At 54.3% G+C, this 24,319-nt stretch overlaps 1 long non-coding RNA gene across 1 annotated transcript in view; it reads left to right on the forward strand.

Annotated features, from left to right (window-relative positions):
- LOC132693745 (uncharacterized) overlaps nt 1-24,319 on the forward strand; it is a 47,256-nt gene that overhangs the window by 780 nt on the left and 22,157 nt on the right. The window lies entirely within an intron of this gene.

Below are 24,319 nucleotides of genomic sequence, written 5' to 3' on the forward strand. Positions count from 1 at the left end.
TCCGGCTCCCCGCCTCCTCCCTCACTCTCCGTGGCCCATCTGTGCCAGGATGGGGGTGGGGTAGCAGTGGGCGCTCTGGGTCTACTGAGGAGCCACACTGGACAGAGGGGGCCTCTCTCTCCCCCTCCCTCTGTCTCCCTCCGTCTCTCTGTCTCTCTCCCCCTCTCCTCCTGTTTCCTCAGTGCTGTGCTCGGGCTTTCTGCCGAGAGGTGCTGGGTGAGGCAGGTGGGCCTACAGGGGTGCAGGGAAGGGTGCCCAGAGCTGTGGGCCTGGGGGGACCCCCCCTGCTGTGACGACCCCAGTGCTGGCAACTGGGACCCCCTCCATCCCATCCCAGGCCCCAGGGGCCCAGCTTTCCCAGCAGAGGGCAAAGGCCCCGTAGCCATCCCTGGAGAGCAGGGAGTTTGGAGAGGGGGTAGGGATCCTGGATGAAGACCCCTGGCCTCTGCCCCTGGCAGAACAGCCACACCCCCATCGAGCCCGCCCATCCTCACTGAGGTGTGGTGGCCGGTGGGCTCTGTGGCCTGCCCTCTGTCCCCAACAGAGAGGGGCCCGCCCTGCGAGTGTAATGGTGGAGATTCAGGCGAGATCTGCCCTTTGGTGGGGCAGGGGCTGTGCAGGGGCGAGGGGTGGTGCCAGTCAGGTCGAGGCTCTGCTCCGGCCTCAGTTTCCCCAGGTGGGCATGAGACCCTTCCCGACTGAGGACCAGAAGAGGGGACACTGGGGAAAGCACTCTACCACCTTTAGGCACCTGCTTGGTCCGGAGGCTCCCATCCTTCAGGTCTGGGATGGGACCTGAGAGTCTGCCTTTCTGACCAGCTCCCAGGCAGTTGTCTAGAGAATTGGTCCTAATTCTCGCTGAACTTTAGAATCATGTGTGAAATTAAAAAAAAAACAACAATAATAATACAGAAGCCTGGATCTCACCCCAGACTGGCTAATTCCGAATCAGGGGTGGGGAATCCAGCCGTGTTTGCTTTGCGAACTCCCTGACCCTTGCTGTCCTTCACTGGGTCTCTGGAACCCTAAGGCTGTCGTGACCCCCTGCAGAGCCTGAAATCTCCAGGGAGAGGGGAGGGAGCCAGGGCTCTGGACCCCAGAGCTAGAGGCCAGAAGTGCAGTCCCACTGGGCTGGGTGGGGAGTTGGGGGATGTGGCAGGGGAGGAGCTACGCACTGGGGAGAGGGAGGGCTCAGGGGGTCACAGGTCAGGGGTCAAGGGTATGGCCGCGAGTCGGTTCAGAAGCTTATTCTGTCTGGGTGAGTGCATGAGGAGTATGGGAGCTCCCTCGAGCATTTTTTATGCCCCCACCACCTCTGGACAGGCGGTGTTGTTCTCGGTTTGGAGTGGCGTGGAAGGAGCACCAGACTTGGAGTCAGGAAGTCCTGCCATTAGCATCCACGTGGCCTTGGGCAATTTATGCCAGTTGACTTCTCAGGCCTCGGTCTTCGCCTGTGCAAAATGCTGATATTATACGTCGCTGCGTCCCCAAGAGGATGGGAGAATTGAATAACGATACATACGTGCACACGCGTGCCTAGCTCAGTGTTTGTGTTTGGTGTGCCGTAGCGATTTATGTGCTGGCAGGAGGGGGCCGTGCTCACGTCAGTTCAAGTGCACGGGTGTTTGCTGAGCTGCCCCTGTGGACTTACTTGCCTTTAGGAGTTTATAATCTGCCCTTTGAACCCCAGCGTCAGACCAGGGGGGTGCGTGGTAAGCTCCACGGGGGGTGGGGGGGGGTGGGCCTCCCCTACCCTGTGCCCACCCTGCCCGGGCCTGCCTGGGGCCAGGCCAGCTCTGAGCGCTTCTGTTGTCTCGGCAACCCAGGGAGTAGACGCTTTTGGTATTCTCCTTGGGGGAAGGAAACTGAGGCACAGGAGGTTCATTGACAGGCCCGACCTCACCCAGCTAGTGATGGGAGGGAATGTGCTGGTACCTGCGGTTTACCTCCTGAGCCCGGCCTCTGACCACTCTGCCCTCCTGCCACTAGGCCCCAGGTGCGGCCACAGGCCAGTTGTGGCCTCCCCGGCCTCCTCCCACCCACCCCCTCCGACCCGAAGGGCCTTCGCACTTTCTCTGCACTCCCTGTCACTGCTCCTGCTCGCAGCCCGCCCCCTTCCCCAAGGCCCAGCATGACCTCAGGGAGTCTTTCTTGAGTTGAGTGGCTGTCAGGGTTCCGAGGAGGAAGAGATAGGCTGGAGGGGACCGACTGGCTTCTGCCCTCTTCTCAGTAGCCTTCCAAGAAAGGGACTGCTTGTTCCTGTCCTCCAGACCCAGCTAGCTGCTAGAAAGCCCTTCCTGGTGTCTGCCCTGAATCTCTCAGGCTAAGGTGAACTTTCGAGAACGTACTCTCTGTAGGGGGCACGGGAGCTCAGAGTTTGATGGGAGAGGCCTACACGCAAACCTGGCTCCTTGGCACAGCCGAGAGCCTCCACGGCTGTGCGGGCGACGAGGACCCCCGAGGGCTGGGCTCAAGTCCCACACGGGCTATGGAGGCCCTTTGTTGCTTCGGCCACCTCTGCCCTCTCCTGGCCTCAGTTTCCCCATCCATAAAATGAGGGGCAGACTAGGTTTTCGCGGAGGGCGTTTCCAGATTTGATAGCCCATGAATTGTATTTCAAAACAAGAGGCCAACCCGTGACCCAATGTTTCCACGACTTGGTGTGCCTCAGACCCGGATCGGCGTTTCTTGAAAGGACCGTTTGGTGTGCAAACAAGCACTGATTTCCACGTCCTCTTTTTAGAGACGCAGGGCCTGGTAGGGGGGTCAAGAGCTCTAAGTTCTGCAGTTAAGAAGTGGGGCTTTGCTTAAAATACTTATCCCCGACCCCTCTGCCATGTGCACTCTCCCCACCCCCCGCCCCATGGCCCAGGCCCCAGCAGGCCAAACCTTTGCTCCGGATACCTTGCCTGTTGGCCTGGCCCCGGCCTCTCTCACCTTTCCAGCAGGACACTGTCCCTGCTGGGGGTGTGGACCACGATGCCTGCACGTGGAAGGCCCACAGTGATACAAATGAATGAACGACTCCCGGTAGCTGAACTTATGCCGGCAGCCACACGTGGTGCTCTTGAGTCAGACGGGCTCCGGGTTTGAATCCCCGCACCCCCGCTGATTAGCTGTGTGTCTGTGGCAAACGACTTTAACATCTCTGGGTCTCGGTGGTGTGGGGAGGGCTAAACCGGATGATGTATGTAAGCATTTAGGGTAGTGCCTGGCACGTTACAGGGCTCAGTAAATGGCAGGTATTGTTATCAGCATCCAGGGACCTGCCCTGGGAGGGTGGCTGTCCGTTGACCTTGGGTTTGATAGGAGTCATTGCTTCTTTTCCCATCCAAGTGCTGTTGCTGTTCCTGGACATTCTCCCATCAGCCCCTGGCCACGGGAGGCAACACGGGGAGGATCATCATCCCACTGAGCAAGAGCAGAAAGGGAAGGGATTGGCTGGGACTGGCTGAGGCCACATGGCCGTTTGGTCTTGGAACATGACCTCTCTGCCATGACTTTGTGCCCCGGGTTTCCCGACTACCCACCCCCTAGGCCAGGCTCTGCTGTCTGTGAATGCTCAGCTTGTCATCGGGGAGCTTGTCAATGAGCAGGGAGTTGGGTCACCCATCCGTATTAGGGCAACAAGGCACAGACACGAGTGAGGATGACGGGAGCGGAGTGGGGAAGGTGGAGGAAAGAAAGGAAGGGTGGGGGAGGGCCGAGTGTGGCTTTTTTTTCAGTGGGGACCCTGGGATTGACCCGGAGGGGGCTGTTACTGTCAGAGCAAGGTGGGCCACGTGGGCTAACGAGGGTCTTTGAGCTTCCGTCACTTGGGCAGCGGCTTGTCCAGATTGCCCAGTTTCGGAGGTGACTGTCTGCCCATGCCCGCTCCCCTGTCATTTCGCTCCGTCATCCAGGGCATTACCAGGGACCGGGGCTATGGATACCGAGGGACAGGGGACCGGGCTGGGCGTGAAGGAAGGCACGGTCACCCATTTGAGCTTGGTATTGTGAGCGCGTCTCTGCTCTTGCAAAGTTCCCCTCTGTCCTCTGAAAGTGAAAACAGGGTGATCCAGGGGGATTTCAGTGTTTGCATGAGCCCAAAGGGGCCTCTCCACAAGGTTACTTTACCCCTTGAGGATGTCACTTTATTTACTTATTTCAGTGTTTATTTTTGAGAGAGAGAGTGTGCGAGCAGGGGAGGGCCAGAGAGAAAAGGAGACACAGAATCCGAAGCAGGTTCCAGGCTCCGAGCTGTCAGCACAGAGCCGACGCGGGGCTCGAACTCACGAACCGCGAGATCATGACCTGAGCCGAGGTCGGACGCTCAGCCGACTGAGCCCCCCCAGGCGCCCCACGGATGTCACTTTACAATGACAAGGGAACTGAGTGATGAACTTGAGATCTGGAGCCAGAGAGGCCAGGGTTCAAATCTAGTCGTGCCCCACTAATCTGCTGTGGGATTGGGCCACGTACGCATCTCTGTAACCAATGTCTTCCTCCATCGGGGGAGGATACCGATTCTCGCTTCCTGGGAATGTCGCAAAGATGAAAACAAAACAAACAAACAAAATAACCCAATGAGAAATAGCAAAGACCTTGCACGGTGCCTGAGACAAAAGGCAGACACGGTCATGACCTTCTTTCATCGGCTGGTTGGTGTCCAGCGTTTTTCAGGTCGGATGCCTACCGTATTGGGTATGATAATGCCTTGGAGATAATACGCTCAGGGGAACCTCTTCCCTTTCTAGGGGGAGGAGACGTACTTAACCGCGATGAAAGCAAGGGGCTCAGGCACAACCCTGGGGGTGTGCTCACGTGTCCAGGAGCTCTGGTTCAAGCAGAAAGTGTAATGTATCCGCGAGGCTGCCGGACGTGGGGATTTTGTCTGTCTTGCCTCCCTACCGGGTGGCAGGTTGAGAAGTCAGAGAGTTTGAACGTCTCCCGTTTGGGGCCAGAACCCGGAGTGGAACAATCTCCGCTTTGGCAGGTGCAGTGGGAGTTGCTGCTCCCAGCCCTGCCGAGGGTCCAGACTCTTGCTGTGTGACCTGGGGGCAATCGGTGGCCCTCTCTGGGCGTGCGTGTCCCTTCCTCTGCACAGTGAGAGAGCTGGCCTCAGATCCCTGGGGGCTCTTTCAGATTTCCTAGCGGGGGGTTGGGCGTTCTATAGTAGGAAAAGGCCCCGATCTGGTTTTATCTCCCCGGGGGCAGCTGCTCAGGGCCCGGACGTGCGTACAGCCGGCACCCCATCAGCGCTTGTCGAACCCCCCTGACCAGGCAGAGAACCCGCCGGACGCCCTGTGCTACTCTCCTCTCCCCAGGCCTGGTCACACCATCCCCATCAGCCCCACAAGTTCACGCCACAGTCAGCTGTTTGCTTATTTGGCCTAAAGCACACAGATGGGGCAGACACCCGTGCACGTAGGGAAATAATACTTCCGATCACAGACGGATCAGGTAAGTATTTCCTGCTCACGGTTCTTAGGATCCAAATCCCGGACCTTCAGCCTGGCCCTCGTGTCCTCGCCCCACGCTCGTCCCGAAACTCTAGCCAGAGCGGCTGCCGAGCGCCCGCAAATGTCCTCCCTCCAGTGGACACGCGTCCACCGTCGCCCCGCTTGGCTCCTCCTGGGGGCTCAGCCTAAAGGCCGTATCTAGAGACACCTCCTGATTCTCCAGAGTCGGTTATTCCCAGACAGCAGTCCGGCCTTTTCCTTTATAGCACTCCCTGCAATTTACGATGTTGTGTTTATTGTGAGATTAGTTATTCATGGTCTTCCCACAAGGATGTCACCTCTGGGAATCCCTGGCGATCGGCTGAGTGCCCGATGAACGAATGGGTGAATGAATGAATGAATGAATGAAGGGAAAGGACCGGTAGAGGAAGGGGTGGGAGGCCTGGAGAGGTGAAGAGAGCAAGGAAGGAGGCTGGGTCTGAGGGTGAGAGGGAGGAGACTGGTCCAAGGTCTCTCATGGGATGGAGGCAGGAGAGGCAGGTGGCCTGATTCCCAGTCCGGGTTCTTCCTTCTCCTGCAACTGGGGCCGCTGGAGGGACGGGCTGGGTTCAGTGAGTCGCCAAGCCCCCGAGGACCTAGGGAAGGGGGATCTCAGCCAGCTCCTCAGCCAGCTCCACCCCTTCCCCCAGCAGGCAGGAAGGACAGGGGCAGATCTGTCAGCTTCAGACACCATCGCCCCAGGGGACCCAGCCCCGAGTCCGAGGAGGCCAAGGGAAAGAGGTGGGGGGGGGGGCAGGAAGCAAGGGGGTCTTCCCCTCCTCCCTCCTGCCCCGCCCTCCGCCCCCATCTCTGGCTAGAGCTCGCAGCCCCAGGCCTTGGCACTAGGGGGACGGGGGCGGGGGAAGGGGGGACAGAAATCCTATTCTGGCCCAACGCCTTCCTCTTCCCCGTTCATTTTCTGGGCCTCAGGATGGCGACTGACCTGGCAGCCCCTGAAAAGCTGGGCCCTGGCCTTGAGGCTAGAGGGACAGAGGGAAAGGAAGGGGGCACTGTCCCCTTAAGCCCTTCCCACGTGCCTGGCACCTTGTGGGACCCACACCCTGCAGCCCCCGGGGCTAGGACCTGGGGGGCCTCATTGCGAGGCTTGGCCTTGTAGGGGATTGTTGTGTGGCCATCAGCGTCCCCCTCATCTGTCCGCATGGCCCACATCTGGGCCACGTGTCGCTGCCAGCTCATGGGAGAGCTAGTTGTAAATACAGATTCCCAGGTCCCATTCCAAGTCATAGTCTTAGGTGGGACTCTGTTTTTATTTTTAAGTTCATTTGTTTATTTAGAGAGAGACAGAGACAGCACAGGTGGGGGAGGGGACAAGGGAGAAAGAGAGAGAGAGAGAGAGAGAGAGTCCCAAGCAGGCTTTGAGTTGCCAGCACAGAGCCCGACGTGGGGCTTGAACTCATGACACCGTGAGATCATGACCCGAGCTGAAACCAAGAGTGGGGCCCTTAACCGATGGAGCCCCCCGGGCACCCTGGGGAATCTCTGTTTAAAAGCCCCATGTGATTGTGGTACAGCTGGTGGGGGAACTAGGGGAATAGATGGTCTCTGGGTCCCCCCCTCCCCAGTCTCACAATGCCCACCCCCCCAGGCCAGGCTGTCCCTCTGGGCTTCTGTGGTGCCCTCCTCCCTGCTGTGCGCCGAGCCCCGTGGTCCTTCCGCTGAGCGCGGTGTTCGCAGGGAGCAGGGGCTGGGTGGGGGTTGCGGGGACCTGCCAGAGCTTCAGGGGAGCCTGGGAGGGCCCCCTTCCTCCTCCCTTCCCCTCGTCTTCCTCCAGACTTTGCTTACTCTCTTTTTTCCACGCCTGTCTCTCCCTCTAGTCTTATTCTCGGCCTTGATTTCCTCCTCTGTCTCCATCGCTTTCTCTTCCTCCTCTTTTCTGCCCCTCCCTCCCCCCACTCCCCTGGCCATCCTTCACCTGCCCTGGCCCCATCTACCTGGAAATCTGGGGAGGCTGCCAGGGGGCGGAGGGCCCCAGGAAAACGAGGGAGATGTCAGAGGTGAAAACTTAGAGGAACCAAGACGTGTGCACACAAGTGCAGAGCGGCCCTTGGGTCTCAGGGCCCCGGGCTGCCCGCCCTGACCTTCTAGGTCCTGCCGGCCTGGCTCCAGGCCACGTTTCCGCTTGCCGCTCCCCAGGCCGCCTGGCCCTGGCCACCTCCATGCACTGGCCGCCCTGCTGCTCCCTGGGGCCTGTGCCCAGCACCTCGACCCCCTCTTCCTATTCCCTGCCTCCCCACCCTCCCACAGCCCTGTCTGGGGGGGACGGAGGGAGGCAGAGGTGGCAGGATGGGTTCACGTCTTTCTGGGGTGGTCCTCACTGAGCTGCAGCGGGGATTTGTACCTTGTTCTGGGGCAAGAGGCCCTGACCTGACTGTAGAGCAGGTGTTTATGCCCCCTTCACGCACGAGCTTTCCACCCCCCAGAGAGCCAAGGTGATGGCGCTCGAGGTCACACAGCAGGTGTGCAGAAGAGGGTCAGTGGCAGGGAGAGGGGGGAAAGTGGGAATGGAGGGGATAGAGAAGGAGAAAGGGTCTCGATTTAGAAGCTAGGGACTTGAGTCCTGACTTGAGTGCCACTACCTTGTGGAGGGACGGAGGCCACGCGGTCTGGGCCTCAGTTTCCCCATCTGAGCAGAGAGTGACTGGCCTCGATCACCTCTGAGGCTCTTCTGGCTCCCATTGTCCACGCTGGAGGGGTGGGGACAGGCGAAGAAGACAGGGTGTACTTTGACTCAATAGACCAGCTCCTCCTCCGTCTCCAGACTCAAAAGGCTCAAAAGGCCACGCACCTCTTGTCTCTGTCAGTGACCTGCCTTGTCAGGTGGCGTCCTGCCTCCAGTCCTGTTAACCCCCTCAGGGCCAAGGCAGGGCCGAGGGCTGAGCCTGCCAGCTGCCCCATGAAGGGGCCTCCCTGGGGTCCAGAGGCATCAGGCCGGCCCTGGCGAGGCCAAAGGCACTGGGCCTCCCACACTTGGGTCGTGAGGCCTTCTGGCCACCAGGGCCGGGCTGAGAGCCTCAGGCGAGGAGTTAGGGTCAGGATCCCTGGGGAGGTTGGGTGGTCCTACTGGCCTGTTCTGGGGATTTCATTCCAGGACCTCTGGGCCGGAGGCGTCCCTGTTTTTCCCAGACTCCCTCTCTGCATCCCGCCTCCCGCCGGCCCCGTGGCCCTGGGTGTGGGGACACGCGGGGGAGCAGCCGGGAGAAGGGTTAAGTCAGGAACTCTTGGGATGGCTTTGGCCACGGCTATTCCTCCGGGAGAGGAGAACAAGGAGCCCATTCTGTGTGTGGGAATTAATAGCAAAGAGTCATCTGGGGTGTCATTCAAGCCCTGATCAGCTCCCAGAGGAATGCGAGAGAGAGAGAGAGAGAGAGAGAGAGAGAGAGAGAGAGAGAGAGAGAGAGTTGCTGGTGGGGGTGGTGCGGGGAGAGGCCTGAGGCAGAGATGTCAAAGGAAGGACATCAGGTCCGCCCTGGCGGGTGGGCCCGCGGCCCTAAGATAGGAGTTCTGCTTTTCATCACAGATGGAGCCCTGTTCCCACTTGGGATGGGGACCCCTCCTGTCATTCCCTCACCAAGGGTCTCCTCCTTCTGCCTTCCCGCTTTCCCGGGATGGCTACACCCTCTGCCCCCATGTGACTGTCTTCCCTGAGGCCTGGTGCCCAGCCCAGGCTGTGGGCCTGTCAGGGCGGGTGACAGGCCTGCTCTCCCGGGTGCCCCTCGTCTGTCCCCATCTTTGCCTAGGGGTCCTTACTGTTCCCTGTAGGAACAGCCCTGCGGCTGGCACTGTGGAGTGTCAGCTTGGGCTCCTGAGCTGTACCCTGTGTCCCAGGGTCCGTGGCATGGCTCCAGGTTCAGCTCAGACGCATTCCTGCCAAGGGACCGCAGGCACCTTCAGCTGCCTGCACGTGGGAGGCCCTAGGGCATGTCAGCAGCCACAGGGGCACAGCCCCCCACCTCGGCAGCCTCAGCAGTGGCCTGGGGGGCGAGGTCGGCCGGTCTCTGGAGACATCTTGAATGTCCCGGCCTAAGGAAGGGCCTTGGTGAAGCTCTCGGTCACATTCCTGGTTTTACACACGAGCCAGCTGAGGCCCCTGGCAGGCACCTGCGTCCCTCTGGGTCACCTCTCGGCCCCGTGCCCTGACTCTGGCCCCCCGAGGCCCTTCCAGGCCGCTGAGCTGAAAGGCCAAGCCGCTGAGTGTGTTGCCGTTTTTATTGTGTTGATCCTTACTACTGGAGGTGTGGGCATTGCCACTGACCTCGGGCCGAAAGGCACCCTGTGTGTGCTGTGTCGCTGTCTGAATCTGTGCCTGGCAGCCCGTGCCCCCTTGGGTGGGTTTGAGGAATCCCATCGCTGGTGTCGGTCTCGCTTCCACACCTGGTGACTCGCCCTGCCCTTCCCGGAGGGTTGTGCTGTCTTTCTCCCCGACGGAGCAGTGCCGGGACAGGGTGCAGGCACTGGGCACCACCAGCGTGCCGTTGGGGGCCTGGAAAGATCTGGGCCTTAGTTTCCTCCTCTGTAACTGGCCAGCCTCCCTCACCAGGCAGGCTTTGGGCCATGTTGAAGCCTGAAGGGGTCTTAGAGGTTGTCCGGTCCAACCCCCTTAGAGCACATACAGGGAGCTGAGTTTTCGGAGAGAGAGGGGCCTTTCTGAGATGCTGGGGGACTCCTGGGTCCCGGCCTGAACTCTGCCTCTAGGAGCCAAGGGGACCTGAATGATTCCTCACCCACACCTGGGATGGGAACATCCCATCGGCTGAAAGAAAGGAGGTAACGCCTCCTGCCAACTGAAAAGTGCTCTATATTTGGGGACTTTTCAGGAGGGTCAATTTGGGACCCCCCTGGCCTAGAGACTCCAGGAAGAGGGTGGCGGGTGGACCAGGCCCGTCTCTGTGTCCTTCGACAAATGCCGTGTAGGGGTCGAGGGTGGCCGGTGCCCCCGGCACAGAGGCTGCCGCACCCACACTCAACAGGGGTGAGAGACGGGGCGGCCCAGGGGCTCCCTGCCTGGCTTGAGAGGTGGCGGGTGTTTGCAAGTGACATCCTCCAACATCCTCGAAGCAGAGGGTGGGCTAGTGAGGCCCCGCCGTCCCTCTGCTCTGGGCTCAGCCTCTGCCCTTCAGGAGCTCACAGCCAGGTGACCTTGGCATTCTTGATTTTAGTGCCGGTTCTCTGCACGGTGCTTGGCACGTCGTAGGTGCTCAGGAAGCGTTGGTGGGAGGGGGCGGAGCGCTCAGACAGCCCCACGGCTGGCACGATGGTGCATTTGGTGCAGGGGAGGGGTCTGCATCTTGCCTGGAAGCAGAGGGACGGATGGGGAGCAGGCGAGGAGTGATGGCTGGCAGTGGGATCTGCGAGCGGCAGGGGAGGGGTGTTGAGGGAGGCAGGAGCATGGGGAATCGCACAGTCTATCGTTTGTCATTTCCTCACTCCGGCGACCTCTTAACTTGCCAGCTCGTCCCCTGCCCTGCGCCTCAGTTTTATGACCTGTGAAATGACAATAGGATCTACCTCGCGAAGTCATCCTGAGGATCAGGAGAGGTGGCGCGTGGGCACATAGGAGGCTCTTGACCGCATACACACGGAGCACTTGAACGGTGTGATGAGGGGCGCCCGGGTGGCTCAGTCGGTGAAGCGTCCGACTTCGGCTCAGGTCACGATCTCGCGGTTCGTGGGTTCGAGCCCCGCGTCGGGCTCGGTGCGGACCGCCCGGAGCCCGCTTCGGATTCTGGGTCTCCCTCTCTCTGTGCTCCTCCCGGCTCACGCTTGCCCTCTCTGTCTGTCCGTCTCTCTCTCTCTCTCTCGAAAAATAAATCAACATTAAAAACCAAAAAGCGGTGTGTGCGAACAGAGATCTTTGGAGACGATGGACATAAATTGTAGAAATACTTCGTAGGGACACAATCGACAGATACGTAAATAAATACAAGCTGCATTATGGTAGATTCATAACGAAGAAAGATTTTTAGGGGAAATTCCTGAATTTATTCATCCTATGGACGGTGCCTGAGCACCGCCCTGTGCTGGCTGGCTGTTGGCCCCCAGGGACACAGAGAGGAGTCAGGCACTGGTTCCTGTGGCCCCTTGGTCTGCCAGAGGAGCTAGGTCGATAAACACCTAACTTGCCCCAACAGTGGCCAGCTCTGGGTGCATTCTTCTTAACCTTTGGCAGGGGGAGTTCAGGGCTCAGGGCCCGGAGGCTTTTGATCACCCCACAAAAATGTTTGAGAACTAACGCCAAAAAGCACCAGCTTCAAACTAAGCAAAGAAAACAGCACAGTAGAAATTAATTAAAATGTCACACGAAAAATCACAAAAATCTCTTGAAACTTATTTATACCCAAACAATTATTCTTAGTATGTGATGTGGGTCCTAAAAAATTTTTTTGTTTTAAATGCTTATTTATGTATTTACTTTACTTTATTTTTAATTTTTTTTTAACGTTTTATTTATTTTTGAGACAGAGAGAGACAGAGCATGAACAGGGGAGGGTCAGAGAGAGGGAGACACAGAATCTGAAACAGGCTCCAGGCTCTGAGCTGTCAGCACAGAGCCCGACGCGGGGCTCGAACTCACTGACCGCGAGATCATGACCTGAGCCGAAGTCGGCCGCTTAATCGACTGAGCCACCCAGGCGCCCTGTACTTTACTTTATTTTTAATGTTTATTTTTGAAAGAGAGAGACAGAGTGCAAGCAGGGGAGGAAGAGATAGGGAGACACAGAATCTGAAGCAGGCTCCAGGCTCCAAGGTGTCAGCACAGAGCCCGAGGTGGGGCTTGAACTCACAAACTGTGAGATCGTGACCTGAGCCTAAGTCAGATGCTTAACCAACTAAGCCACCCAGGTGCCCCTTGGGGGTACTTTTTAATATGTTGATGTGATGTGGGGTCAGTCTGGCACCTACAAGGCTCTTAGGAAATGATCCTGTGCACCAGGGACTGAGGTTGCTCGGCAAAGGGAGCTGTGCTGGGGCAATCAAGGAGGGCTTCCCAGTGGAGGGGATATTTGGGTCAAACCTTAAACAGAAAGGTCTGAACGGAGGAAAAAGTGGCCTAGTGGTAACTGAAGAAAAAAGAGATATATGAATAACAGTTCAGGGAGAAGAAAGCATATGGAGAATTGGGGAGAAGTGTAAGATATTTGGAATGAATGCAAGATATTTTGGACTTATGGAGAACAGGGGAGGGGCCAGAGTGACCCTAGAAAGGTTGGCAGGGGCTTGATCCCGAGGACAATGAATCATGGAGAAGCTTTAAGAAGGAGGAAATGGTAGGGGCACCTGGGTGGCTCAGTTGGTTAAGCGTCCGACTTCGGCTCAGGTCATGATCTCGCGGTCTGTGAGTTCGAGCCCCGCGTCGGGCTCTGTGCTGACAGCTCAGAGCCTGGAGCCTGTTTCAGATTCTGTGTCTCCCTCTCTCTGACCCTCCCCGGTTCATGCTCTGTCTCTCTCTGTGTCAAAAATAAATAAACGTTAAGAAGGAGGAAGTGTTAGACTTTTCTTTTTTGGTTAGACTTTTCTTTCTTTCTTTCTTTCTTTCTTTCTTTCTTTCTTTCTTTCTTTCTTTCTTTTTTTTTTTTTGAAGTTCATGCTCAAAGCATGATGGAAGATGCTTGCTGGGCTAGGAAGGAGGGAGGTGCTGGAAGAGACCGGACACAGGGAGGCCAGTTAGGAGGCTGAGATGTGAATCCTGGTGAAAGAGGGTGGGACCTGGCCTGGGACAGGGTCAGAGGGGAGAGAGGAGGAGAGATTTGAGAACCAGTCAGGCAGCGGCTGGAGTGAAAGACCGGAAGGCGGCTGGGAATATCCAACCCAGTGCAGTTCCCTGGGTGCTCACCGCGGGCCCCAGACATTCTGTGACGTATCTTCTGGATGAACCTTCGTCATCTCCCTCATGCAGACAGAGACGGGAGGCAGGCTTCGCCGAACCGAAGTCTGCGTCCCATGAACCTTCAACTAACCAGAACCCTCTACGCCCTGCACTTAACACCAATGTGGGAAAACATATAAATGATATACTTCCATTGTAGACAAATTAGAAAATACAGGGACACAAAGTCAAGGAAGTAAACCTCCTAATCCCTTTGTCCTCATCCCTTTTTCCAGGCTTTTATCTCTAAGCATGTGCATCGAATGTGTGTGTCTGAGCAGGGAAGTGCTTGGCTCTAGGCGGAGAACCGGGTAGATGTTTGGGGTGCGTCTGAGTACATGTATGCCTGGGTGTTGGCTTTCATCGACTCTGCGGTCAGCCAACCGTTCTAGATTGTCGCTTTTGCTCATTCGATCTATGAGGAGCTGCGAGAGACGGTCCAAGTCTCCTATTCCCAAAGTACTTCGATTCTCCTCGAATCTCTTATGGTTTCTGCTTTGTGGATGTTGATGCTATTATTTGGTGCATCGATATTTATATTTAAAAATATCTTTATAACAGCAGCTGGGTGGCCCAGTGGGCTGAATGTCCGACTTCGGCTCAGGTCACGATCTCATGGTTCGTGAGTTCCAGCCCCACGTCAGGGTCCGGGCCATGAAGACTGCTTTCGATGCTCTGTCCCCCTCTCTCTCTGCCCCTCCTCTGCTCATTCTCTCTCTCTCAAAAATAAATAGATATTAAAAAATATCTTTATAATGTTTAGCCTTATAAAGTCCATATTCCCATCGTTTTTAATGCCCTTGGCCTAACTTTAACCTTGTTGTATCATAGGGTTGCAAGCCCTGACTGTGTTTGCTTGGTGTCTCTTTACCATCAGCAAACAAATATACAGTGTAGATATTATTATTATTATTATTAGCGGTAGTAGGATCCATGCCCAATGTGGGGCTCAAACTTACAACCCCAAGGTGAAGAGTCATACGTTCTACCGACTGAGTCAGCCAGGAGCCCCTACCGTGTAGATGCTTAACTCTAGAGGCCAACAGAACGGAGCTAGAATCGGGATTCTGGCACTCGCTGGGTGTGAGGCCTTGGGCAAGTCCCTTAATGTTTCAAATCTCCACTGGGGGTGAAGAGGCCGATAACCACTTGACAGGGTTGTTGGTGACAGAGAGAGAGTGTTGCGTGACAAACGAAGGATGGCTCTGGGTGGGCGCCCACGTCCGCAGGGGAAGACGAGGACTTTTCAGCAGTCCCTTAAGAGAGTTTGTTGGGGGAGAGCACGTTCATGTGCAGAAAAGATAACTGTGCCCGTTGGGTCATCCACTTCTTCATAAGTGGCTGGGACGGGGCTTCTGGAGCTCAGAGGACAGAGGCAGGAAGCCCAGCGGTCTTCCAGGAAGGGAGCGGGGCGGGGTGCGGAGAAGCTGGGACCGAGAGCACGGGGAGGACAGGGCTGGCTGGAGAGGAGCTGGGGCCACAGTATTTCCGGCAGGAGGCAGTCCTGATGTGCAGAGCGTGCAGGCCTGTGGCTGCGGTGGTCCGCGTGGATGCCGGGTTTGTGGGGAGAGTGAGGAAGAGACGGGGCTGGGGAGTCTGCAGGTCCGGCTTCCGGAAGGAACGTTAGGTCCAAGAGCCCAAGCCCTAAAGGGGAACCACGAAGGATTTCAGTTCGGGGGCTGTGGGACACACTTCAGAGCATTGCCAGGCTCACCCTGGACGGGGTTGGGGGCCAAGGCCAAAGATGGGAAAGCGGGGTGCTGGCTGGGGTGCCAGGGATGAAGGGTCCCGCCAATGAGACATCAGGATGGAAACAAGTTGGTGATCCATTGGTCTGTGTAGGTGGCGGGGTGAGGGGTTGTCAGGCAAAGTGGGGATGGGAGGGGTGACTCTGTCACCGAAATGAGGGAATCCAAGAGTAGCGCCCCTGTGAGTGAGGTCTACAGACTGGTACCTTAGAAATTCCTGGAACAATCTGACAGAGGTATGATTTCGGGGTTGTGGGGGAGGGATGACATTTTAGGAATTCATTTTTTTAAACCTACTTTTTTTCATGTTTATTTTTATCTTTCGAGGGAGAGAGAGAGAGAGCAAGCATGCGAGGGGCAGAGAGAGAAGGGGGACAGAGGATCCAGGCTCTGCGCTGACAGCAGGGAGCTGGAGGCAGGGCTCGAACTCACGAACCGTGAGATCCTGACCTGAGCTGAAGTCAGACGCCCAATCTACTGAGCCACCCAGGCGCCCCAGTAATTCATTTTTATTGTAATCGACGAAAGTATTGGTCCACAAAGCACTGGGTTTCGGAAAAAAAAAAAAGTTTGTCCTTCCCTCCAGTGAGCTGGAGACGTGTGGTCCAAATGGGCAGCTGGTGTCCAGGGAGGGTAGTGAGCCGGTCAGAGAGGGCAGGGAGCGGGGGGTGGGGGTGGCTGTGCATACGCCCAAGGGACCTTGGGATTATTTGCAGGGTCAGAGGGTCAGTGTCATCGGCCGTAGCTGACCACAGCTGCCGATCCCATAGTGAGGTCCGTCTTCGTCCAGCCATACTTCTTTGGTCATGCATTCAACAGCCATTTATTTATACAACACAGGACAGGCGCCCGAGCACATTTTAATACGGAGGAGAGTGAGGCAGATCTGTCCTTGTCCAGTTGGAGCTGATACCTTCTTGCTCTGGTCCTAAATGGGGGGAGGTGGGGGGTGGTCAACTCAGCTCTCAACTCAGGGGAGGGGGCAGCAGGCTGACTTGGGATCGCTGTTGGGATTCCTTGGGTGCAGCCTCTCCTGTCTTCTAGGTGTTCTGGGAAGCTGCAGGCTCCCAACAATCTGGAAGGACCTGGATTTTTTTTTTTTTTTCAAGATTGTCTTTTCTTTTTTTTTATTTTTAAAGTTGGCTTTAAGTAATCTCTTCGCCCAACACGGGGCTTGAACGCACGACCCCAAGACCAAGAGTGGCACGTTCTTCTGACGGAGGCAGCCAAGCGCCCCGTTTTACTTTTGGGGGGGCGCCTGAGTGGCTCAGTTGGTTAAGTGTCCGACTATTAGTTTCGGCTCAGGTCATGATCTCAAGGTTTCGGGGGGGGTCGAGCCCCACATCGGGCTCTGCACTGACGGTGTGGAGCCTGCTTGGGATTCTCTCCCTCTCCCTCTGCCCCTCCCCTACCTGCGCTTTCTTAAAAATAAATAAACGTTAAAGAAATGATTTTATTTTTAAGTAATCTCTACACCCAGGACGGGGTGCGGACTTACAACTCTGAGATCAAGAGGTGCCTGCTCTACTGATTGAGCCAGCCAGGTGCCCCCGGAGAGAACTGGGTTTTACTAGTTATAAGTGCTCTATTTCTCAGGGAATAAAAGCAAGAGGTCCAAAGAGGGCAAGGGGTGCGCCTGAGGTCACCAGACCAGGGTCAAGTCCAAGAGTGGAACTTGACCCCGATTCCTGACTTGAGGTCGCGCATACAGTGCGGGGCACCCAGGAGCCCTCGAGGAGCTATGGGAGCACTCAGACAGTGGGGACCATGTCTCTGGCACCCTCAGCCCCTTCCTCAGCGGGTCTCCTGAGGCTGTGAGGGGGGCACCTCCTGAGAGGGCAGTGGGTGGGGGAAGGGAGCAGTCTCAGTGACAAGGGAGAGAGGCTGGCGGGCCTCTGTCCTTGCGGTGCCTGGTGTGGGCCCCTCGCGACAATGCTGAGTAATGAATAGTGAATAAATGAATGTCTACGTGAAGGAGGAAGGAAACTAAAAGCAGTTTAGCCGCGGCCGATTTCCATCCCAAATGGCCAGCAGGATTAATTCCACACGGAGCGTGGTCTGTGTCTTCCCCACTGCCCTTTGGGACCCTGCCCACTTTTCCCCCGTCATCTTCCCGCCTGTAACGCCTCTGCGCCTTTTCAATGAAGCCATTTGTATTTTATGTACCTTCTCTTCCTCACGCCCCTCTTGGACCAAGGCAGAGAGAACACCCAGGGGAACCTAGGGAGGGTTATTATTCCTGTTGCCGTTATAAGATGTGGTTCCACCTCTGGAATTGGGAGAGGGGGCCTGGCAGGAGAAATCTGGTTATAGATGCCAGGGGTGATCAGGACCTCCGATCAGGTGACCCCAGCCCTGGGGAGACGGCAGAGCATGCTGGTTAAGAGCACAGGGTCTGGAATAACCTTGGGCGTGCTTAAGTTTCTCCACATCTCAGTTTCCCCATCTGGAAAGTGGGCAGAATTATAGCACCACTTCTGGGGATGATTGTGACCTATGAAAAGCACTCAGAACCGTGCCTGGTGTGCGTTAAACATTCCTTTTTTTCCTTTTTCCGTTTTTTTTTTTTTTCATTTATTTATTTTTGAGAGACAGGGAGAGACAGAGCACACGTCGGGGAGGGGCAGAGAGAGAAGGAGACACAGAATCCGAGGCAGGCTCCAGGCTCTGAGCTGTCAGCACAAGGACCCGACGCTGGGCTTGAACTCACAAACCATGAGATCGTGACCTGAGCCGAAGTCGGACGTTTAGCCAGCTGAGCCACCCAGGTGTCCCGCATTAAACATTCCTTTAACATGGAAATGCAAGCTGGTGCAGCCACTGTGGAAAAGAGTATGGAGGTTCCCCAAACAACTAAAAATAGAACTACCCTGCGACCCAGCAATCGCGCTACTAGGCATTTATCCACGGGATACAGGGGGGCTGTTTCAAAGGGGCACATGCACCCCCATGTCTATAGCAGCACTATCGACAATAGCCAAAGTCTGGAAAGAGCCCAAATGTCCATCGATGGATGAATGGATAAAGAAAATGTGGCATATATAGACAATGGAGTATTACTCGGCAATCAAAAAGAATGAAATCTTGCCATTTGCAACTACGTGGATGGACAGAGATGGATGGAGTCAGAGAAAGACAAAAATCCTATGACTTCACTCCTATGAGGACTTTAAGAGACAAAACAGGGGCGCCTGGGTGGCTTGGTCGGTTAAGCGTCCGACTTCAGCTCAGGCCATGATCTCCCAGTTCGTGAGTTCGAGCCCCGCGTCGGGCTCTGTGCTGACAGCTTGGAGCCTGTTTCGGATTCTGTGTCTCCCTCTCTCTCTACCCCTCCCCTGTTCATGCTCTGTCTCTCTCTGTCTCAAAAATAAATAAACGTTAAAAAAAAAAATTAAAAAAAAAAAGAGACAAAACAGATGAACATAAAGGAAGGGAAACAAAAATAATATAAAAACAGGGGAGACAAAACAGAAGAGACTCCTAAATATGGAGAACAAACTGAGGGTTCCTGGAGGGGTCGTGGGAGGGGGGAGGGGCTCAATGGGGAAGGGGCACTAAGGAATCTGCTCCTGAAATCATTGTTGCCCTAGATGCTAACTAATTTGGATGTAAATCCAAAAAAATAAAAAAGAAAACAAGTAAAAAAAAAAAAAAACCATTCCTTTAACAAACATTTATGAACACCTACCTGGGGCCCCGAGACTACAACACTGACTTATATAACAAAAATACAAATTCCGGTTGAGGGAAACAAACCAAACCCGAAGTAAGTTAATTTTATATGGTATGATATGGGGTGGGAAGGAGGTTGAACAGGGAAGAGGGTGTCTAGAGTAGAGAGAAGCATGGCTCACAGGGTTTTTTGTTTTTGTTTTTACATTTTTTTTAATGTTTACTTATTTTTGAGAGAGACAGAGTGTGAGTGGGGTAAGGGCAGAGAGAGAGGGAGGCACAGAATCTGGAGCAGGCTCCAGGCTCCATGCTGTCAGAACAGAGCCCGAGGCGGGGCTCGAACTCACGAACCTCGAGATCATAACCTGAGCCGAAGTCAAGAATCAGATGCCTAACCGACTGAGCCACCCCAGGCGCCCCATGGCTCACAGTTTCAAGCGCGGTGATTAAGGCAGGCCTCACTGAGAAGGCGGCATGGGGTGAAGGTTGCTCAGGTAATTGAGCGTGTGGGTACCTGGGAAAGAGCATTCTAGACAGAGGGAGCAGCCACGGCATAGGCCCTAAGTTGGGACAGGAGCAGTCACCCCAAAACATCCCTCCTGCCCCTTGGTCGTCTCTCCCTGTGCCCGCCCCCCTCCCCCGCTCCCGCCGCCTTCCCCAGACCTCCATGGATCTGCCTTCAGTCACTATAGATTCAGTCACATTTTCTAGAATTGTCGCTAGATGGAATCATACAGTAGAGAGTCTTTTTTGGTTTGTCTTCTTTCGTTCACAATAGCTGTTTTGAGATTCATCCATGGTCACGTGTGTTATCGACAGTGTACCCTTCTTCCTACCAAAGAATATTCCGTTGGACGGATCGACCACGATTTGCTTATCCGTTCACCTGTGATGGACAGGTGGGCTCTTTCCAGACTTTGACGATTCTACACAAAGCGGCCGTGAGCGTTTGTGCACCTGCCGTTGGGCGGACGGGTGCTTTCATTTGAGCAGGTCGATGCTTAAGGGGCGAAACGGCTGTGCTGCGCGGTCGGCGTGTGTTTCACTTTTCAAGGAACCGTCCGGCTCTTTTCCGAAGGGGTTGTACCATTTGGCATTTTCACCAGCAGCGCCTGAGACCGGACAGCCCTTGGTAGGGTCAGTTGACATTTCCCTGATGACCGGCCACCATGAGTATCCTTTCACGGCCTTCTTAGCCACCTGCATATCTTCTTTGGCGAAGTGCCTCTTCAAATGTGTTGCCCATTTAAAAAACTGGATTGTTTTCTTGCTGAGTATGGAGACTTCATGTATTTCGACCACAGTCCTTTATTAAATATACAGCTGGCAGATATTTTCTCCTGGCCTTTGGCTTGTCTTTTCATTCTCTTACTTGTGTCTTTTTTTTTTTTAATGTTTATTTATTTATTTTGAGAGAGAGGGTGAGTGAGAGCCCGAGCAGGGGAGGGGCGGAGAGAGGAGAGAAAGAATCCCAAGCAGGCTCTGTGCTGTCGGCAAGGGGCCCGATGCGAGTCTCGATCCTACAAACCGTGAGATCATGACCTGGGCAGAAATCATGAGTGGGACTTTTAACTGACAAAGCCACCCAGGCACCCTTACTTGGGTCTTTGGAAGTGCAGATTTTTGCAATTCTCATGAAGTCCTTCTTATCGATTTGTTCTTTTATGGGTTGTGCCTTTAATATTGTATCTAGGGAGGGGTGCCTGGGTGGCTCAGTCGGTTAAACGTCCGGCTTCTGCTCAGGTCTTGATCTCAAGGTTCATGGCTTCGAACCCCACGTCGGGCTCCGTGCTGACAGCTCAGAGCCTGGAGCCTGCTTCAGATTCTGTGTCTCCTTCTCTCTCTGCCCCTCCCCCGCTCCTGATCAATCTCTCAAAAATGAATAAACATTAAAAAAAAATTAAAAAAATTGTATCTAGAGAATCCTTGCCTAACTAGGGTCCCCAAGATTTTCTCCTCTATTTACTTCTAGAGGTTTATGCATTTTTTTTAATTGTTAATTTATTTTATTTCATTTTTTTAAGTTTTATTTAAGTAATCTCTACACCCAACGTGAGGCTCGAACTCACGACCCCAGATTGAGAGTTGTATGCTCTTCTGATCGAGCCAGACGGGGTCCCCTGGAGCTTTTATAGTTTTAGGTTTTACATTTAGGTCTGTGATCTGTTTAGAGGTTGTTGTTGTTGTTGTTGTTGTTGTTTTTTGGTATATTACATGAGATAAAGGTCACACTGCATTTTGTTTTGTTTTGTTTTGGTTTAGTTTTCGTTTGCAAGTGGCCATTCAGTTATTTGAGGCCCATTTGTTAAAAAGACTCTCCTTTCCCCGTTGACTTGTTTTTTGTACCTTTGTGGAATATCAGTCGATCACATGTGTGGTGTATTCTTATTTTTTTGTTTTTTATTTTTTAATGTTTATTTTTCAGAGAGAGAGAGAGAGACAGAGACAGAGACAGAGCATGAGCGGGGGAGGGGCAGAGAGAGGGAGACACAGAATCTGAAGCGGGCTCCAGGCTCTGAGTCATCGGCACAGAGCCCGACGCGGGGCTCGAACCCACGAACCGCAAGATCATGGCTTGAGCTGAAGTTGGACGCTCAACTGACTGGGCCACCCAGACACCCCTGTGTGGGTCACTTCTTGAACTCTCTATTTTTCCATTGATCTATATGTCTGTCTGTATGCTAATACCACACTGTCTTGATTATTATAGCCTTAGAGTAAGTCTTGAGATCAGGTCGTATAGTTCTTCTGACTTTGACTAGTCTTGATCCTTTGCATTTCCCTGTGATTTTTATTAATTTTTAATTTTTTTTAATGTTCGTTTATTATTTTTGAGAGAGAGAGTGCACCCATGTGCCCGTGCAGGGGAGGGGCAGAGCGAGGGGGACAGAGGATGCGAAGCAGGCTCTGCCCTGTCGGCACAGAGCCCAGTGTGGGTCTTGAACTCATGAACCACGAGATCATGACCTGAGCTGACGGCAGATGCTTAACTGACTGAGCCACCCAGGCGCCCCTATTCATTTTTATTTTTAAATTTATTATGGAAGCATAGTTGACATACAATGTTCTATTAGTCTTAGGTGGCCAACGTGATATAATTCCATGCTTTATTCAGTGCTCACTCACCATCCATGTCAGTTTTAAAATCAACTTGTCAGGGGCGCCTGGGTGGCTCAGTCAGTTGAGCGTCTGACTTCGGCTCAGGTCATGATCTCACGGTTCACGAGTTCGAGCCCCCACGTCAGCTTGCTGCTCGTCAGCCTGTCAGTGCAGAGCCCGCGTCAGATCCTCTGTCCCCCTCTCTCCGCCCCTCCTCCACTTGTGCTTATCAAAAAAATAAGTATTGAAAAGAAAAGAAATAAAATCAGCTGTCAGTTTTTCCAAAATAGCTTGCTGGAATTCCTACTGGGATACGATGCAATCTATAAAACAATTTGGTGGGGGGGGACTGATATCTTAACAACATTGCGTCTTTTCATCAATGAATGGGTTTCATCTCTCCATTGATTGATGCCTTCCTTCGTTTCTCTCAGCAAAATGTTTTATGGGTTTCATCTTTTGTCCAATTTATCCCTAAGCATTTGTATTTTTATGCTATATTAAGTGATAGGCTTTTTTTTTTTTTTTTTTTTTACTCTTTAGTTTGACATAATTTTAGACTGACAGAAGAGTCGTAAAGACAGTACAAAGAGTCCCTGTATACCCTTCACCCAGCTTCCTCCAATGTTCCGTTTTCGTCCCAGGAGCCAAGCCAGGCTCCCACAATTTGTCATCCTTAGTCTCCTCCCCTCTGTGACAGTTCTTTAGTCATCTTTCCTTGCGTTTCATGACCTTGACATTTTTGAACAGTACTTTACTGGTCAGGCATTTTTTAGAATGCCCCTCAATTTGAGCTTTTCTAGTGTTTTCTCATCATTAGACTGAAAGGACGGGTTTGGGGGGAGAACACCATGTGGGCGCGGGGGATGTGCCCTTCTCGCTGCATCATATTAGGGGGTACACAGGACACGGGTACACCTTCACGGTGACATCAACCTCCCTCCACCGTAAAGATACCATATTCCCTTCTCATACTCTGTTGGAAGTGAGTCACGGAGGCCGGCTCACAGTCAAGGAGAGGGCAATGAAGTTCCATCTCTAGCTCCCCAGTGTCTATTCTAGCCTGTCCCCATTACTTATCTGTGACTAGGTTCCATGCCCAACGTGTTGCTTCTTCCTTTCCGATCTGTATGCCTTTTATTTCATTTTCTTGCCTTATCGCACTGGCTAGGATTTCCAGTACAATGTAGAAACAAGTAAGATTGGGCATCCTGGATGTGTTTTGAAAATAAATCTAACAGGATTTTCTAAAGGATTGGAGCTTAGTGGTTATTATGAACACTGACTTTCCCCTGTTGGAGAGAGAGCTGGTGCCCACACAGGATGCCTGGGGCCTCAGCAGGGATGGTGGGGGTGGTTTGCAGGGGGTGAGAGTCAGACTGTTGTCAGGAGGCCCCTGCTCAGCAGAGGTGAGAGGTGGGTGATGGGAGGTTTTCCTCTGTGTCCTCCTTCTTCCAGTTTGGGCTTCAATGTGAAGGATTTCATGTGATTTTTTTTTTTTTTTTTTTTTTTTTTTTTTTTTTTTTTTTTAAGGAGGGAAGACAGGCTAAAGCCAATTTGGGGATCAGCTCCCAAATAGGTGGGTTAGCATTCCTCTGTCGCTCAATCCCAGATTCCTAGTATTGGGTGTGTCCATCCCAGGGCAGTCGAGTAGGCAAGAAAGATTCCTGGATTGGGAGTATGGAGGCTGGGTTGGAATCCTGCCTCTGTAAATGCCAGCTGTGTGACCAGAGAGGAGACCCTGCCCCAGGCGGGCCTCAGCGTGGTTGTGAACATCCACCATGACCACGACCACCACCACAGTAATAATAGGGGCCACGCTATTGACCCCAACCATGTGCCAGGCTCTGTGCTAAGTATCTTACGTGCAGCATTTGATCTTCCCAAGTACCTGTGACGTAGAAATTACTATTATCCTCATTTCAGTAAGGAGGAATTGGTGGTGAAGGGGCAGAGGGGGGTCGGATTCCCACTTCTGCGGGAACCATCTATCCTGCCTCTGCTGGTGCTGCCCCCTTCGCTGGAGCATCACCTCCCCCCCCAGAACTGTCCCCACCCTCCTTCCGTCCACCTGCCCAGCACCAGCAACATCAGGCCCACAGCCTCGGCTCCCACTCACCCATCCCCTGTGCTCCCCCCCTATCAGGGATCGTGTCTCACTCATCCCCACAACCCAGCCTCTAGCGAGGGACTCAGACTCGGCAAGGGCATCAGCGGATCTCTGGCCCTGAACACACAGCTCGGGCAGCAGCCTGCGTTGCCAGATTGTAGACTTAATTGTGGGCTCTGGCCACACCCTTGGGGGTCACTAAGAAGGCCTCCTGCCATGGGGCCTTCACTCTGGACGAAGCCCCAGGCCCCAAGGCATCTTGGAGCCGGCTCCTCCCTCCGCGCCACCACCAGCCGGCCCCAGGATGCTCCAGGAAGTGCTGTGC

The sequence above is a fragment of the Panthera onca genome, chromosome B4 (assembly GCF_046562875.1).
Source record: "Panthera onca isolate mPanOnc1 chromosome B4, mPanOnc1 haplotype 2, whole genome shotgun sequence".
NCBI classification, from domain to species: Eukaryota; Metazoa; Chordata; class Mammalia; order Carnivora; family Felidae; genus Panthera; species Panthera onca.